Here is a 17,306-nt window from a genome sequence, read left to right on the forward strand (position 1 = left end):
ATATGCTATCCGCATTGCTCGCAGCCTCGCCGATGCACCACCGAGACACCAACTATCGTTCAAGCTCCAAAACTCGGAGCTGGATCTCCTGCAAACACTTCCTGTTCATGCCGTACCACATGGCCACTGTACTTCTGTATATAGTTCTGCTGTGTTTGCTGCATAATAGTTCAGATTCATCTATTCCTGTGTTCTAAATCTCCTTTCCCAATCTCCTCACTCTTGGTGAACTTGGACCTCACATTTGCCGAACCTCTGCACCTGTCCACCCCGAGCTGCTCTTCCGCTTGCGGTGAATGCAGTGATGACTGACAGCTCCGGGGGCCAATTGGGCGGCTCTCCGGCCTGGAACCCGCCCTGAAGCCGGTCTTCACCAATCATTGTCTCCCTCTCTCCATTCCAGCCGAAGCTCAATGAGCAACTCCCGGGAGCAAACAACAATGTTTTGGATCCCGTTTTTCAGGACAAATTCGTGGAATAAGGTTTGTTCTCTTTGAGTCTTCTAACTATTTTCGAGCAAAATGACCCCGAACTTGCCAGAAGGCAGTGACCCGCGGAAACATTTATGGAACCGCCTTTTGGACAATGATTTCAAAGGCTCCTCGTGAGCAGCTTTCAACAGCTTAAATGATGCGAGTGAACGAGTTTAGTGCAAGACCAGGCGACTAAACGCTTATAAGGTTATAAACATACTTTGTGCTGTCCATTGTTACGAAGTACAAAAATTAGAATTGTGTAAAAACTATATAATATAACAGTTTATTTTCACTTGCATGCACTCCTAATGGACTGCATTTTCTGTGATGCCGAGACATTGGATAGAGTTGAGAGGATTGACACCAGGCTGCCAGAAAATGGCTGGAGCCAAGACTGGCACTAGGTTGGCAGGGAATAGCTTGAGCCAGGATTTGCCACTAGGATGGCAAAGAATGACTGGAGCCGGGGTTGGCACTAGATTGGCAAAGAATGGCCGGAGCCAGGATTGGCACTAGGTTGGCAAAGAATGGCTGGAGCCGGGGTTGGCACTAGGCTGGCAGGGACTGATAGGAACCGGAGTTGGCACTAGGCTGCCAGAGTGACAGGAGCCGGGAACTGCTGAGTAAAACTAAATCAAAAGGAACTGATTCCACAGTCTGAAATGTGCAGCGAACAAGTGAGTGAAAATCACGCCTTCTTTCTGCTCCCTTTGTAATCTGAGATGGATCAGAAGGTATTTCGGTGCAGCCGAAATACGAATTGATGTCAGGTAGAAGCGAAACTAGCGCGTTCTTCAATGACCGGCAACTCTGCTCATTTCTGGCAAGTGCAGTAAACTCTCTTCCAAACATGAGTCGGAATGCACAGGCTGTGAGGACAGTCAGCTTTTAAGTGACTTGTAGGGAAGACTTTGTTTTGAAGCACAGAGGCTGCTTTCTTTAAACTGATGTTCTTGGAAATCTGATAAGGAGGCATCTCAATGTTTCCGACATATCTACCTGTTAGTGTCTTTATGTAGCAAAGAAACTGCAGTAGCAAATCGTTTGACTAAAGTTAAACAAGTTTTGAAACATGCTGAATACCGCGCTGTGACAGTTCACCAGGCCGATTTAAAATATGCATGACGGTTGGCATTCTTACACCATGATCATATCCTGCAGAATGCATGGACCCTCCTTCCTACTGATCAAACGTAACTAGCGATGGCCTTCATAAGTACGTAGCGACTGTTAGTTTTTCACTAAACGGCAAAGTTTGTGCTACATCAGTTGTTTCTGATTTGCTGCTACTTTCTATGGTAGTCAAGGCTTTTTCAAAGTGAGTTATATTCAGTCTCTCTAGGTCGGGGCAATTTCTGAGCACAGCAAAGAGGCATGAGAGAGTAATGGTGGATTCGGTATAAATGTGAGAGATGATCTTTTGGAAGGTTTCGGTCGCACACCTGATGTTTGCTTAGTACAGTCTCATGAATTATATGTTCCTTTTGCTTTGATGTATAGCCAGAAGAAGCACTTTAATTGGCGCGGAAGTAGCTGTATAAATGCACTTACACTTGCAGCAACTCTGATTAATTGTTTTGATTTTGAATTTGTCCAGTGATATGCATTAGAAACAGAATATTTTTTATGTTCAGGATTGATAGGGTAGATGGAGTAAGATGGGAAGAGGCTTGTGTTGGAGCATAGAGACCAATTAGTCTGAAAAGCCTGTTACTGTTCATAAATACAGTGTAATACCGTGTTATCGTGTAGTATGTTTTGCTATTTACATTTTACAGTAGTTTCACATTTTCAACTGATTCTCTAATATTTGTAGTTTAAATAGAAAGGAGCTAACTACCTTGGTCTTAGTTTGAAAAGAGCAGATAACTTAATAGCATCTTGCATGACCTCAGCCTATTTTGATGTTTTGTCATTTTTGTAATGTAGGAAAATGTGACAGCCTAATTGCACAAAGCAGGATTCCACAAATTGCAATTAAAAGCTTGATAATTTTGTTTTTTTAAATTTATTTTTATTCTAGTGGTGTGGGTTGATGGATAAATGTTGACTAGGAATAGCAAAGGTCAGAAAATGCTAGTTGGGGTAGTTTGTAGGTCCCCTAACAATTATACCAGTGGGCAGAAGATTAAATAAGAAATTATTGCAGCTTGTAACAAAGGCAATGCAATAATTATGGAGGGCTTTAATCTTCATATAGATTGGACAAGTTAAATTGGCAGAAGTGGTCTTGAAAATGAGTCTGTAGAATGCTTTTGTGACAGTTTCTGGAGCAATGCACTGTGGAACCAACTATAAAGCTGTTTTTAAATCTGGTGTAAAATGAGAGGATTAATTAGTAATTGCATTGTTAAAGATCTGCTGGGAACTAGTGATCATAATACAATTGAATTCCGCATTTAAGTTTGAAAGCGACATACTCAAATCACAAATCAGAATCTTGAACAAAGCCAATTACATAGGTATGAGAGGAGAACTGGCTACAGTTGATTGAGGGAATAGGCAAAAGGTATGGCAGTAAATAAACAATGGGAAATATCTGAAAGAAACAATTCAAAATGTCCAAGAAAAATACATTCCATTGAAAAACAAAAACTTATCAAGAAAGATCCATTGGTGGCTTACTAATGAGGGTAAGGATAATATTGGTTTAAAAATAGAGGCTTACAATGTTGCAAATGGTTGTAGAAAGTCTGAGGATTGGGAATATTTTAGAAACCACCAAAGGGCCACCAAAACATTAATTAAAAAGGGAAAAAATAGAATATGAGAGTAAACTAACAAAACTTGGATTTCCAAAAGACATTTGATAAGGTGCCACACACAAGGTAAGGATTCCTGGAGTTGAGGTAATATGTTAGCATGGATAGAGGATTGGTTAACAGACAGGAAGCAAAGAGTAGGAATAAATGGGGCATTTTCAAGCTGGTAGACTGCAAATGAAGTACCGTAAGGATCGGTGCTGTTGCTTCAGCTATTAACAATCTATGTTAATGACTTCGACAAAAAGCGTAATGTATCTAAGCTTGCTGATGATACAAAGCTAGGTGGAATGCAAGCTGTGAGGAGGATGCAGAGAGGTTGCAAAGAGATAGAGACAGGTTAAGTGAGTGGGAAACAAGATGGCAGCTGGTCTATAATGTGGGGAAGTGTGAGGTTATTCACTTTGGTCGTAAGAACAGAAAAGCAGAATTTTTTTTAAAAAGGAATGAAATACGTAAATGTTCATGTTCAGAGAGATTTGGATGCACTCGTACAATGAAATCAGAAAGTTAGCATGCAGGTACAGTATGCAATTAGGAAGGCAAATGGTATGTTGGCCTTTATTGCAAGGAGATTGGAGTACAGTAATAAAGAAGCCTTGCTACAATTGCACAGGCTATTGGTGATGACACCTTAATACTGTGCACAGTTTTGGTCTTCATGGACTGAATTTTACAGGCTGTGATTGGGCAGGCAAACATCACCGTCATCCAGCATCATGATGTCAGATTGGGGAAGTGGACGCAGAAGTTGGGAATCTGCCTCTATTTTTCTAAAACTGATTAACATTATGGTCAATTGACCTGAATTTAATGGGCTGCATTCAAATTTACATCAAGGTGCTGGGGTGTTGAGAAAGAGTCTGGGTGAGTCTAGCTGTGAAGGAGTTTGGAGTGATTCCTAACACTGCAGCATTTTGATTTTTAGTTCCTTCATTTCATATTAGTGATTCAGCATCATAAGACATCATCCAGGGTTCCCTTGGCTGCTCAAACTTGCGTTGAACTTCAATAGATTGCTCCTTGGGATCAGAGGGTTGTCCAGTGATGAGATGCCAAGTAAAGTGGGCCGATATTCTCTGGTGTTTAGAAGAATAAGAAGTGATCTAATTGAAACAAATAGATTCCAAAGAGGCTTGACAGGGTAGATATCGAGAGGTTGTTTCCGCTGGCTGAAGAATCTAGAAGAGGGGGGGCACAGTCTCAGGATAAGGGGATGATCATTTAGGACTAAGACGAGGAGAAATTTCTTCACTGCAAGTGTTGTGAATCTTTGGAGTTCTCTACCCCAAAGGGTTGTGGATGTGAATTGAAGGCAAGGGGACCTTTCAACAACCTTGAGCTGTAAGAATAGTTCACTCAGGAGGTGGATCCTCACATGAGGTCAGGAGGAGACAAAGGAGGGCAGCTGGCCAAAGCCAGCTTTATCTTGCCAGCCAGGTGTCAGAGGCAACTGGTGTGGTTGCAGAACCTGAACCTGGTCAAGATGAACGGCTCCAGGCACAAAGATGGTTGACATTGTTACCCTGTGGAATGTATGTGCAGGCCATAGCTCCCCTACTTACTGAAGTTAGAACACCAGTGCCATTGGTAACTTTGTTTGTCTTGTGAGACCATCACCTCTCATGATATGATGGCAGCCGAAATAAGTTCCAACTGCTGCCCGCTGCTCAAGCAGCGGCTCTCAACTTCTATTCCACAGGCTCCTTCCAGGCAGCGGCAGTGGATCTGAAAAGCATCAAGCTTGGTGCAGACACCATTGCTTAAAGGTGGTAACCGTTGCATTATTCTGAAGAGCTGATGGCTACGTTCAGTGTGCCACCGACCAGGCCAATCAAACTGAGAGGGCATGAAGCTTTGGAGCCATGGCCGAATTCCCCATGGTGCAGGAGTGATAGATTGTACCCAAGAGGCAGTTAAGGCACCTGCCAGGTGCCTTCATCAATCACAAGGGGTTCCACTCTGAACTTCTAGCTTGTTTTCAACCACCGCCATGGAACACTACAAGTTTGTGCATGATATTCTTAAGAGTTGTCATGGCTCATACATCCTAAGATACTCGCAGGTACTACAGCTATTCAACCCCGCATCACAGCTGAGAGACCGAATACTGAGATACAAGAGCAATTGGTGTGCAACCTCAACAGATAGGCATTGTCTCTAAAGAGGTGAAGACATCAAGCATTGCCAGCCTTCATATTGTGGGGCTCCATTGGTACCATCAGAAGACAGGACACCTGAAGAAATGTGGCCTGCACTTCAAAAAATCAAACAGCACTATCTTAGTGCAATCCTTTTTAATCAATCTCTTTTACATCCCGTAACATCCAGTGCCTTATATACAAATTAACTACATTCCAAGTGAAAATAAAGTATAATAGAAAAGGGACGCACTTCTACAAAACATCACATTTAATAGCAAAACTCATCCAAACTCACCCATTTATGTTTACAGTGTCTTAATTCATTTACGAGTGCTGTGATGAAATGCTCCCCATCACTGGCAGCAGAGCTGCAGGCAGGCTGCTTGCCCCTTCACCTGTGATGACCATGGCAGGCGTCCTCTGGTTGCTTGAATCCTTGAGGGTCCCTTCATGACGTGGGAGTCCTGCTCAGTGACAGTGTCTCCTCTGTTGCTGTGGGTCCCTGGGTGTAAGTGTTACTGACAGTGGGTGACAGGCTGACAGCGTCAGGATCGTCCCGAGAGGAGACCCCAAATGCCGGCAGCTGCTGGTCGTGCACCATCCTGAGGTCCACTTGAAACCCCCCTGCTTGCCAAAGAGGAATGAGGTGCTGGCGGAGAAGCCAGGTGCCTCATCCCCCTCTTATCTTGCCACTGGCTGCTTCAGCTCAGCGACAAGGCGATGATATGCGAGTCAGCACACATCTCTGGTAGACATTGACTGTTCTGCTGGGTGTGGCTCACCATGAGAGTTGCCACTCTCTCAGTGGAGGAAGCCATGCATGTACACAAGAGGGAGGTTGTAGCGCTCGTGACCTGGATGGACTTCTTCACTGTCCTTGCCAGAGCAAGCATTCCGTAGGGGAGCCTGGCCAGATCTTCTCACACCTCCCACTGTACGTGGAGAATCTGCTGCCTTATGGATAACTCCAGAGGCCCATCATCTGCCTGAGACTCAGCATTAACATACACTCCCACATTTCTCTGAGTGTCAGAGGCATGATCTGACACAGCCTCCAGCATCTGTTCTGGCAATTGTGCAGTGCTTAACCCAAATGACTCACATTCCTACTGAGTTGCAATTCTGTGAGATGGCAGTTGGTGTGGGAAGAGGATAGGATGTTACATCCTCTGAGGCCTCTTCCTCCTCCTCAGTGGTCACTGCAGGCCCTTCAGGAATAGTGTCCATTATCTATCACATAGTCATTCTTCCTCTCACCACCATGAACTTCAGTCTCTCCACGTCCTGCGGTTCTACACCTCTGGTTGCTGAACAGCTGCAGCAACTTTCTCCCCCCACACCCCCCCCCACCCACCCCTCCTCCTCCAACTCCATTGGTAAAGTGATTGCAAGATTGGGAAACTTGAATTAAAACTAAAAGTCAGCCATGATCATATTGAATGGCAGAGCAGGCTCAACAGACAATATGGTCTGCTTCTGCTCCTATTTCTTTTGTTCTTATAAATACCAGAATAACTCCTACACTTTTCATGGAATTGTATCATGGAATCATTTTTGTCCACTTGGGATGAGACATGATTCAATATTTCATCTGAAAGACAGCACCTATGACAGTACAGAATTCTCCCAGTATTGTACTTAATTGGCAGCCTAAATTAAATGCTCATGTCTCTGGTGTGGTGCTTGAATCCACAATCTTCTGAGTCGGAGTTAAGTGTGCTACCGTTGACTGAAGGCTGAATAGGGCCTTAAACAAAGGCTATGTAGTGTCAATTTAACGTGGATGTACTGGGAAACTAGCCTTCAATGCCACTTTACTGACATCTTGTGACCAGCTTAGTGCTGTGGATGTACCTTGCTAAGAGGCGTTTGTTTAAATGAACAAAAACTCTGTCAAATCTACTATTGTAGATTTAAACTCTGATTTTGAATTAAGCCACTAGGGCCTGGATTTTCATCCTTGAAGGTAGCGGGATTTGGGGAAATTCCTAGCTTGGCCTGCCCGCCTTGGGGGAGAGTGCCTGGAAGGACAGGATTTTCATTGTGGGATTAGGGGTGGGGAAATCGTGTGGAGTGGGTGGGGTTCAGGCTGGAATTGGGCCAACCGACCCGGGAAAAAGTTTGGAGGCAGGAACAGGGGCTGTCGGTGTGAAGTTGGGCTGGTTAATAGGCCTGCCTCGGTGGGACTTCATCACAGTTAAAATAAAAATAAGCCCTCCAGCCCTTACCCTTCATGCGCCCTCAACCCCCACACACTTCCCATGCCCTATCCTTGCCACCTCATGCCCCACCATGGCCCTCATGCCCCTTCATGCCAAGTTATACTCCTCCACGCCAAGCTATACTCCTCCACCCACCCTCATAGCCCTTTTTGCCTCCTATTTCAACTGTGGGTCTTCCATGCCCATTGACCCACAATATGCTATATAGAAATAATGACCCTGTCGTGACAATAGGACATATTTTTAAAAAAAACTTTTAAAGAAGTTATTTATTCATCGCTTTCCCCATGTTTGAAAAGCCCTTTGACTACAGGGCAATAAAATGTCAATCACCCAGATCCTTTAAAGTTGCAATGGCTGGAACTGCAAACACTTGAAACCTTTTAACCTTGTGTAAATAAACATTGCGCAATTGACAGAAGGAATCAGAGAGGCAGAACTGTAAGTCAAATGATGTTTTCTTTTGGGTTCAGGTGTTTAGTACTCTTAATGGATGTCTGAGCTGTCAGCCAAGAATACTTAATGAGGCTTGTCTGAGAGCCCAGAAATCCATTAGCCTGTTGAAACACCTGAGCCCAGAGAAAACATCATTTGATTGACAGTTCTGGGTCTCTGGTATCAATGTTTATTTGAACAAGGTTAAGAGGTTTCAAGTGCTTGTAGTTTCAACCATTGAAACATTAAAGAGTCTGGATGATTGAAACTTTTATTGCTCTGTAATAAATGGACTTATTTCTTAACACAGTGCAAAGTGGAAATGACTCATTTTTAAAACTTTATTTATGCTTCCTGTTGTCACCTATAGGTGGTCATGGAATTGCCACAGCTTGACAAAGGGGGCATGAGTGGCCATGTGGGGTGGGAGGAGGATCATAGCTTGGCATTGGGGCCATAGTTTTTGGAGGGCCAAACCTTGGCATGGGGAGCATAATGTGTCATAGGGGTTGATTGGGGAGCATTCCTTGGCATGGAGGACATGAGGAGGACCTTTTGAAATTACCTTTCAAAAGGTCTGCTCATGCAGACTGTGGTTCATGACACCTTTGAGATGCCATGACCCACAACTCATTGAAAACCTAGCCCGATTCCATGAAAATTGCAGAGGACTAGGACATGCCTATCCCTGCAATACAGCTGGCCACATGGGAGTGCAGGTTGTGAGCTTTTGACCCAAATCAGCCCACAACCTTAAAAGGCAATCCCAAAAATTGGAAACTTCGGGAATGGGATTGAGAATCCCAGAGTCAGGTCCTGGCTGCCATTTTTAAAGGGCTCCCGAGTCGTCCTGACTCGGTGAAAATCCATCCTAGGACTCTTATCAATGGTTATTATTACAGCCTACTGCACAAAGTGAATTTGTGAAGAGCAGAGGATGATGCTGTTATATATTACAGTGCTGCCCCACTGGTTATAGTGCTGTGATAAGTACAGGTGTGCCTGGTAGCGCAGAGTATCACCATCAAGTTTTTTTATTGATCATGATATTGGAAACACCACCATTCTCAGCAAAGATAAATGGATATTGAAAATGGACAGGAAATCTATAGGCTGCCATCTTTATTTTAGCCATGGTAAGGCTGAGTACTCTACCTGCCTGTACAGGCCACCAGTCTGGGGTTTGTACAGCTACACTGTTAGGACTTCCCTCGGCCCATTGGGGTAGTCCTTGGCAAAAGATTGAAATCACAAATGCAAACATTTTTCAATTACACTGGCATTATTATTTGCTTATCACCACTGGTGTTCTGAGATTTGTCTTGCTCTAAAACTGTTTCTAGTAAAATCAGTTCTATGCATAAAATCAACATAATCATTCAGTGTTTGCGTGTGATCTTGTTTTGTACATGTAATGCAGTGGAATGCCTGAAATTAACTTGGTTTATTTTGTTTACCTAACCACGGCAACTATTTCAAAATTATTTCATTATAAGAAGAACTTTGAGGTGTTTTGATATGAAAGGGGCAAGTTAAAACAAATATGATCTATTGATCAAGTTAGATTGGAGTGCAAACCAGCTGTAAAAGAAAGTTATTTAAATCAGCTTGTTTGCTACTTTTGCCTTAAATTTGATGTAAGACTGCCACTCTGAGGTCTTAAACTCTTGTTGAAAATGAACATGGATCAGCTGTGTTCAATGGTAATTGTGTCAATTTTGGAAAATGTTAATATCAGGCAGTAATTGGCCCCGGACTTACTACCAAAACTCCCATTATTCTCAATTTCTTAGTTGTTTTACAACAATTAAGACTATATTTGAGTATAAAAGATAAGAACACCTCTGCACAGAAAGTATATTCAACATAGTTGTTAAATGAAGGAAACTGGGAGGACCATGGGGACCAATGGCCTTTTCGTGAAAGAGTCCAGCTGCTTAAATGAGCTGTAAAAGAAGTGGCAGTACTAAATTAAAATATTAACCATGGATTTGGCACCTGGTCTCAGCATAAACTTACAGATATAAAGCATATTGAGTTGACATTCTAATTGTTTTTTGGAGCGATGAAGAAATAACATTGTCATTTGGTGTGGGATGAAGATAACTTTCTGCAATGAGTTGGGAAAATTGAACCAATTTTTGCCTCTATAAAGATGGGATAAGTGCATAGCATGCAGTTTCTAAACATGCTGTTGATTGATCTGAAATCAGACTGTGCTGTAGCACCGTGTAGGAAGCGATTATGTTTCCAGGAAACTTCTTTGAGATTGGGAGAAATAGGGGTCCACAAACTGCTCCCAGTGTCGGTATGACATATCTGACATTACTGAAGCACCAAATGCTCTCCTGATGGTGCAGTAAATTTATCTTGCAAGTAACATTCGGAAGCTCCTAGGTTGGATTCCTGTTCTTTGATCACGTAGCTGGGGCAGTGGCGGTTCCCCTAGCTAAAAGAGGAGAAATTCAGGGTTTTCACCCTTCATTACTGTCTGTTGAATGTGATGTGATTTTTGTGTTTGCTCTATTGCACCACAGTCATTCACTCCCAGCTTACATGTAAATAATGGCATACTTGGGTTTGGTACTGCAGGTGCTTGACAATCATAAAATACTATCTCAGTAAGAAGTTAACATCTTTAGAAGAGAATAAGAGAATGTTGGGAGGTGTGCTTGCTTGTCTTTTCACCACACCTATATGATCTGCAGACTGAACAAAGTTCTTTGAACATATTTTTTTGAAATAGCCATCTTTTCAACCAATCATTTCAGTGATTAAAATGTAAAATACTTTGTACTTTTTTGAGAATTCTGATTAGTGGAAGTGTATTCTATTGAATCGTCATAACTCAAAACACCAGTGTCTCTTATGGTCACTTTCATAAGACAAGGTTGCTTGCAACAACAAGAGTATTATTGGTGGAAGCCTATTCTTGCAGTTAATGAAAACAAAGCACTCTCCTAGAGCTGAGTTTTCACTCATAGCTTCCAACTCATGTTGGCAGAGTATATGTCCAACAGGTGCTGGTGATATATTGATAGAGTTAGCCATCTGGGGGGGTCAGAGTCTGGCGTCTGCTAGTTATGAAGGCCAGCAGTCCAATGTTATGGAAGCTTGACAGCTACATTAGTTAAGTTGTGAGTTCAGTGTTTTTCATTTTAGAGAAATTGTGCATGTATGAATTTTGAACATTTGAAATTTTTCTTTGTTGCTCATCCTGCTCTGAAATATAAAATGGAACCATTTGTCATGATAGAATCCAACCCCAACAGGAGATATTTAAAAAAAGGTATTCTTTACTCATCATCAAACCATTTTCATACGTGTAAGAGTTAGCACATACACAATGCTACAAAGTGACAAGTTGTTTGATTCCTTCAATTTATTGAGCTCCATAGCTGAAATCTCACATGTGCTGCTCTGGAGGAGGAATATTGCATTGCCTGCACAACAATAGCATGAAAATTAGTCCAAAAGCCACCTGCAACGTTCATTGCAATTTCTGCACCAGAACATGTTTTGGAACTGTTATTGATCATCTTGACTTTAGTCAGTGCACGACATAAAGAGAATAGAGATTGAAAACTCCTCATTTGAAGCAGTCTGGAAACCACCATTGTGCATAGCATTTCCTCTTGGTATTACTTAGAAGTTCTGCTCTGGGGAATCCACTAATGTGGAATGCAGCTTCTGAGTGTGCACTGTCGGTGTTAATCATATCACCGAAGTGCAAAACCATAATGTCACATCAGTGCGGGACTGAATACAAAATGTCTTGCTTTGAGGCAGTTGATTCTTGCTCCTTGGGTCGAATGTGAACTGGTTTAAACCTTAAACTAAACAAGTAAGGGAGTGAAAGATTATGTGTGTAGACATTATACATTAAACCATTTAGGCTAATGTAACAATTCAGTAACACCTTTAAAGATATATGGAAATCATTATTACAATAAACCTAATATGTGCTTTTTGAGATTGTATAAAATATATATGGTATTTTGTGCCCCTTTTTATTGCTGTGTTTCCACTGCATCTGCCTGTGCTATGCTGGTGTTTTTGAGAAGCAACATGAAAGGGGGGCTACAGTTTCACTGCTTATTCACATGGCGAAGCATGTGCATTCATTGGCAGACTGTACCTTTGCTTGTCTCTGTCAAAATAGATGGTTTCTATTGATTTTGAGCTTCAGCTCAATTTCAAAAAGACCAATGAGTAGAGAAGTTATTCAGATCTTTTCAAATTATAGATATTGAAAGGGTATTTGTTCTGTCATTGTTTTAAAATATTGAAAAAGTGGATTAACAGCTGTGACTAAAATTTAAATCAGAAAATATATATTTGGTGGTAGCCTTACTTTCTGCGATACCTTCCCCTATTGATAGTTTTATATTATGTTTTTGAGCTCTTGGAACAAAAAAGAATGCAGTGCCCTTGTGCTTGTACCTTTTATCTAGAAAACCAGTGCGTTGACAATAACTCTCAACTGTCCTGTTTAAACTGAAACCTGTCAACAGCAAACTGAGAAATACAGCAATAAATGAAAAGAAAAACTGTACATACTCAGAATATGCAACAAAACCAGAAATTGTGGAAATGTAAAGTGCACCTGTTAATATTTTAAGTTCATGCCATTGATCAAAACTGTTTTGACCTCCAAGCTGACAAAAACGGGTATAAGGAAAGCAAGCTCCTATCCCAAGTGCTGACCTGCGTCCCACCCTTTAAATATATTGTAGCTTGAAAGGTATGACTGGTGGCAACTGATGCTGTAATTACTGTAGGTACTTGGACATATGTTCCCTTGCGCTAATTATAATATTTGCTTTTATCACTCATTTTGGTATAAGCTATTTGAATGTTCAACTCTGTTCAAAGCAAATGAGCTTGGAAGCTTTCCCACTTTTACTGGTCATAAATATCACCTAAGATTTCTTCAATTTCAACAATAAACAAGGGGACAAGTCAGAGGCTGGGAATTCTGTGGCACATAACTTGTCTCTTGACTCCCCAAAGCCTGTCCACCATCTAAAAGGCGCACATTAGGAGTGTGATGGAATACTCTCCACTTGCCGGGATGAGTGCAGCTCCATCAACACTCAAGAAGCTTGACACCATCCAGGACAAAGAAGCCTGCTTGATTGACACCCCATCCACCACCTTAAATGTTCACTTCCTCCACTGCCAGCACACACTAGCAGCAGTGTGTACCATATACAAGATGCACTGCAGAAACTTGCCAAGCCTCCTTTGACTGCACCTTCCAAGCCCATGACCTCCATCACCTAAAAGGACAGCAAATGCATGGCAACACCATCAGTTCCCCTCCAAACGACATACCATCCTCACTTGGAGCTATATTGTTGTTCACTGTCACTGGATCAAAAACTTAGAACTCCTTCCCTAACAGCACTGTGGGGTGTACCTGCATCAGATGGACTACAGCGGTTCAAGAAGGTGGCTCACCACTACCACCTTGAGGGCAATTAGGGATGGGAAATAAATGCTGGGTTTACCAGCGATGCTCACATCCCATGAAAGAATAAAAAATACATTTAGTAGATTGTAGAATCTATGGCACATTGCAAACTGATCAATTTTAATAGCTTGTCAAACTATTCCTAATGCTGACATCAATGAATAACTTCTGATTTGTTTCTGCCTTAAGTATAAAATGTATAATGTACTAGCAAATTAACTTGTCAATTGTGGAGAAATCTACATGTTCCTTGTTTGTTGCAATAATTTGTTTTTCAACAAGCAAATCAATTAAATGTGGTAAAACTAAATTAGTTGTTAAGGATTATCATTTCTGTAACCACCTAACTAGCTGATTTCAGTGTTATCAGTTAATTGAATATTATTGCTAAGACCACTTACTCTTATTAGTGTAATTAGTATTCCAGCTTTTATCAAAAATGCTTATTATGCAAGTGTCTAATCTTCTAAAAATAGTGCAGGGATCTATAGATATGGAAATATTTATATGAATTTAAAAATATAACATTGAGTAGTTGTTCCAACATATTAGTATGAATCAAATGTCTATTGTGCAGTTGGAGATTTTGGGCCCGAATTTTGCCATCAAGGTGGGAAGCTTGAGTTGGGAAATTTCCTGACTTGGCAGACCCGTCTCCATATAATTGGCCCCTGCATGCACTTTTGTTTCAGGGAGGTAGGGATGAGATCAGGTCAGGCCCACCAATCCTGGAAGCAGTTCAGATGTGGGCATGATGAGTGCCAAGGCGAGCTGATTGGAAGGCCCGCCTCGATTCTTTGGTACTTCATCCCAGTTGAAGTAAAGGTTGTTAGGCCCTATAGCCATCACTCCTCACATCTGTCATCCCCACCCACTCCCCATGCCCCTTCTATACCTCCCACATCCTCCATGCCTACTGACCCAGTAAGCACTATAGAACCAATGAGCCATATAATAAAAATGGCAAGTTTTGAAATGCACTTTATAAATACCCATTCAAAAATCTGCTTTGAAGGAAACTGCTGCTCTTAAACCCCATAAAAATGTAAGTCAAACAGAGACATTATAGTATCAATAACAAAAGCTTTATGCCACTTCACACCTCTTAACCTTGTCCAAATAAACATACAGACATTGAAAGAAACAGCTCTAAGAAAGAATAACTTATTAGAACCTCATAAAGACATCAATTGAAACAAGCACTCCACTTCCACTGTGGAAATTGACCTTTGCTGAGCTAATCCATTAGAGAGTCTACGGGTTTAGTCAAGCATTTATAATAAGGCCATAATAAGTTGTGGTGGGTTAAAGGTGCCTGCTTTCACAATGGAGCTGGCCAGGTTTGGAGTGCAGGGTGTGGGATTGCTACCCATATCCTTATCCTATGCTGCCAAAAATTGTCGGCACCAGGGATGAGGGCAGGAATCTCAGAAACAGGTTATGTCTGCCATTTTAAGTCCAGCCCGTTGATTCCAAAAGGTTCCTGTCAAACTGTTTGTCCCATGTCCAGACTTGCATAAGTCACTACTTCCTCTCAGCTCAGCATGCAAAAGATTAAAACTATCATCTTGAACTCTCATCACAAACTTCATCTGCATGCCACTGATTCTTTCACCTCCCCGAACACTTCTCTGACTCAAACAGACTTTTGACTGTTCCAAGAGACTTATTGACCTTGTTCTTACTTTCGGATGTCGTGTCTTTATTCCCACAAAGAAAACTTGCTCCACCTTCACAACCTTATTTACCTCTGCCCCTCCTCCAATAAAGCCCACAAATACACCTCTGCCAGCTTAGGACATAACTACTCAAACTTTCCTTGCTGACTTCCCTTCCTTATTTTCTTTAAATTTCCCCACCCTTTCCTTGTAAACTTCTCTAACCCCTATATTCCACTCCCTCTGACCAATCCTGACTTTTTGTACAATCTTTCTTTCTTTTAACTAACTTTTTATTTAAGCACATTTCTATAGTTTTTTGATGAGGTAACAGGGTTGAAAAGGGTACTATGGTTAATCTGGTATACGTGGACTTCCAAAGACAGTTGGTAAAATGCCACTAATGGCTTGCCTGTAAATTTAGAGCTTGTGGCATCAAAGGAACAGTAGCAGCATGGATACAAAATTCGTTGAGTGACACAAAATAGACAGTAGTGGTGAATGGTTCATTTTTGAACTGGAGGAAGGCGCATAGTGGTGTTCTACAAGGGTCGGTGCTAGGACCCCTGCCTTTCTTGATGTATATTAATGACATAGTCTTAGGTGTACCAGGGCACAATTTCAAAATTTGTGGATGACACAAGACTTGGAATTATTGTTAATGTTGAGGAGGATAGTGATAGGCTTGAAAAAGGCAGACGGACTGGTGCGATGGGTGGATAAGTGGCAGATGAAATTTAATGCAAAGAAGTGTGAAGTGATTCATTTTGGTAGGAAGAATGAAAAGAGACAATATAAAATAAAGGGTAAAATTCTACTGGGGTTCAGGAGCAGAAGAATGGGTGTATATATGTGTACAAATTGTTGAAGGTGGCAGGGCAGATTGAGAACGCGGTTAATAAAGCAAATGGGATCCTGGTCTTTATAAATCGGGCCATAGAGTACAAAGGCAAGGAAGTTATGATAAGCCATTATAAACCACTGGTTCCACCTGGAATATTACGTTTAGTTCTGGGCACCATACTCGAGGAAGGATGTGAAGATATTAGAGAGGATGCAGAAGAGATTCAGAAGGAATCATGAGGGGCCTGGACAGGGTAGATAAGGAGAGATATGAAGAAACTGTTCTCATTGGTGGAAGGATCGAGAACCAGAGGGCACAGATTTCAGGTAATTGGTGAAAGAAACAAAAGTGATATGAGAAAAAACCTTTTCACACAGCGAGTGGTTAGGGTCTGAAATGTGTTGGAGGTAGATTCAATCGAGGCATTCAAGAGGGAATTAGATGATTATTTGAAAAGAAACAAGGTGCAGAGTAATGGGAATGGCAGAATGGCACTCGGTGAAATGCTTATTTAGAGAGCCAGTGCAGACATAATGGGCCACATGGCCTCCTCCTGCACTGTAACCATTCTGAGAGTCTGTGAATGGTTCAAGGAATGAGGAATTTCAGTTGCATGGATACATTGGAGAAGCTGGGGCTGTTCTTGGAGAAGAAAGGATTGAGGAGGTTTGACGGATCTGTTGAAAATTGTGAGGGGTCTGGGCAGAGTAAATAGGAGAAATTGTTCCCTTCAGTGGAAAGATCGAGAACCAGAGGCACCAATTTAAGGGGAATGGCAAAAGAAGCAACGGCGACATGAGGAAAAGCTTTTTTTACGCAGTAAAAAAGTGGTTAGGATCTGGAATGCGCCGCTTGAGAGTGTGGGAGAGGCAGATTCTATCAAGGCTTTCAAAAGAGAATTAGATAATTAGCCAAAGGGAAAAGTGTTGCAAAGCTATGGGGTAAAGGCAAGGGGAGTCAGATTTGGTGATTTGCTGTTAGAGAGCCGGTATGGACACGATGGGCCGAAGGGCCTCCTGCACTGCAACCATTCTTTCTTAGGGAATTCTAGGCTTTAAGCCTTCTGTTTTTCACATGCCCTTTCACCTATCTTCTTAACAAACCTCCTCAACAGCATCTTTTCTACCAAGCTTTTAGTCACTTCTCCTGACCTCTGACTTCTTAGCTTGGTCAATTTAAGCCATTATATAAAATGCCTTAGAATGTTCTTTTTATTAAGATGCTTTATAAGTATTGGTCTTGTTCTTCAGTTGGAGTGTAAGTTATAGTTTACCAAAAGTGAATCATTA

General features: G+C 41.8%; 1 long non-coding RNA gene across 1 annotated transcript in view; it reads left to right on the top strand.

The window, feature by feature from the left end:
- Positions 1–402: 402 nt before the first annotated feature.
- The window catches only part of LOC121283993, a 122,959-nt gene continuing 106,055 nt past the window's right edge, over positions 403–17,306 (top strand). Inside the window, exon 1 of the long non-coding RNA XR_005944413.1 lies at positions 403–482. This is a non-coding gene — a long non-coding RNA (uncharacterized LOC121283993). The remainder of the gene's footprint in view (positions 483–17,306) is intronic.

This window comes from Carcharodon carcharias, chromosome 11 (assembly GCF_017639515.1).
Source record: "Carcharodon carcharias isolate sCarCar2 chromosome 11, sCarCar2.pri, whole genome shotgun sequence".
NCBI classification, from domain to species: domain Eukaryota; kingdom Metazoa; phylum Chordata; class Chondrichthyes; order Lamniformes; family Lamnidae; genus Carcharodon; species Carcharodon carcharias.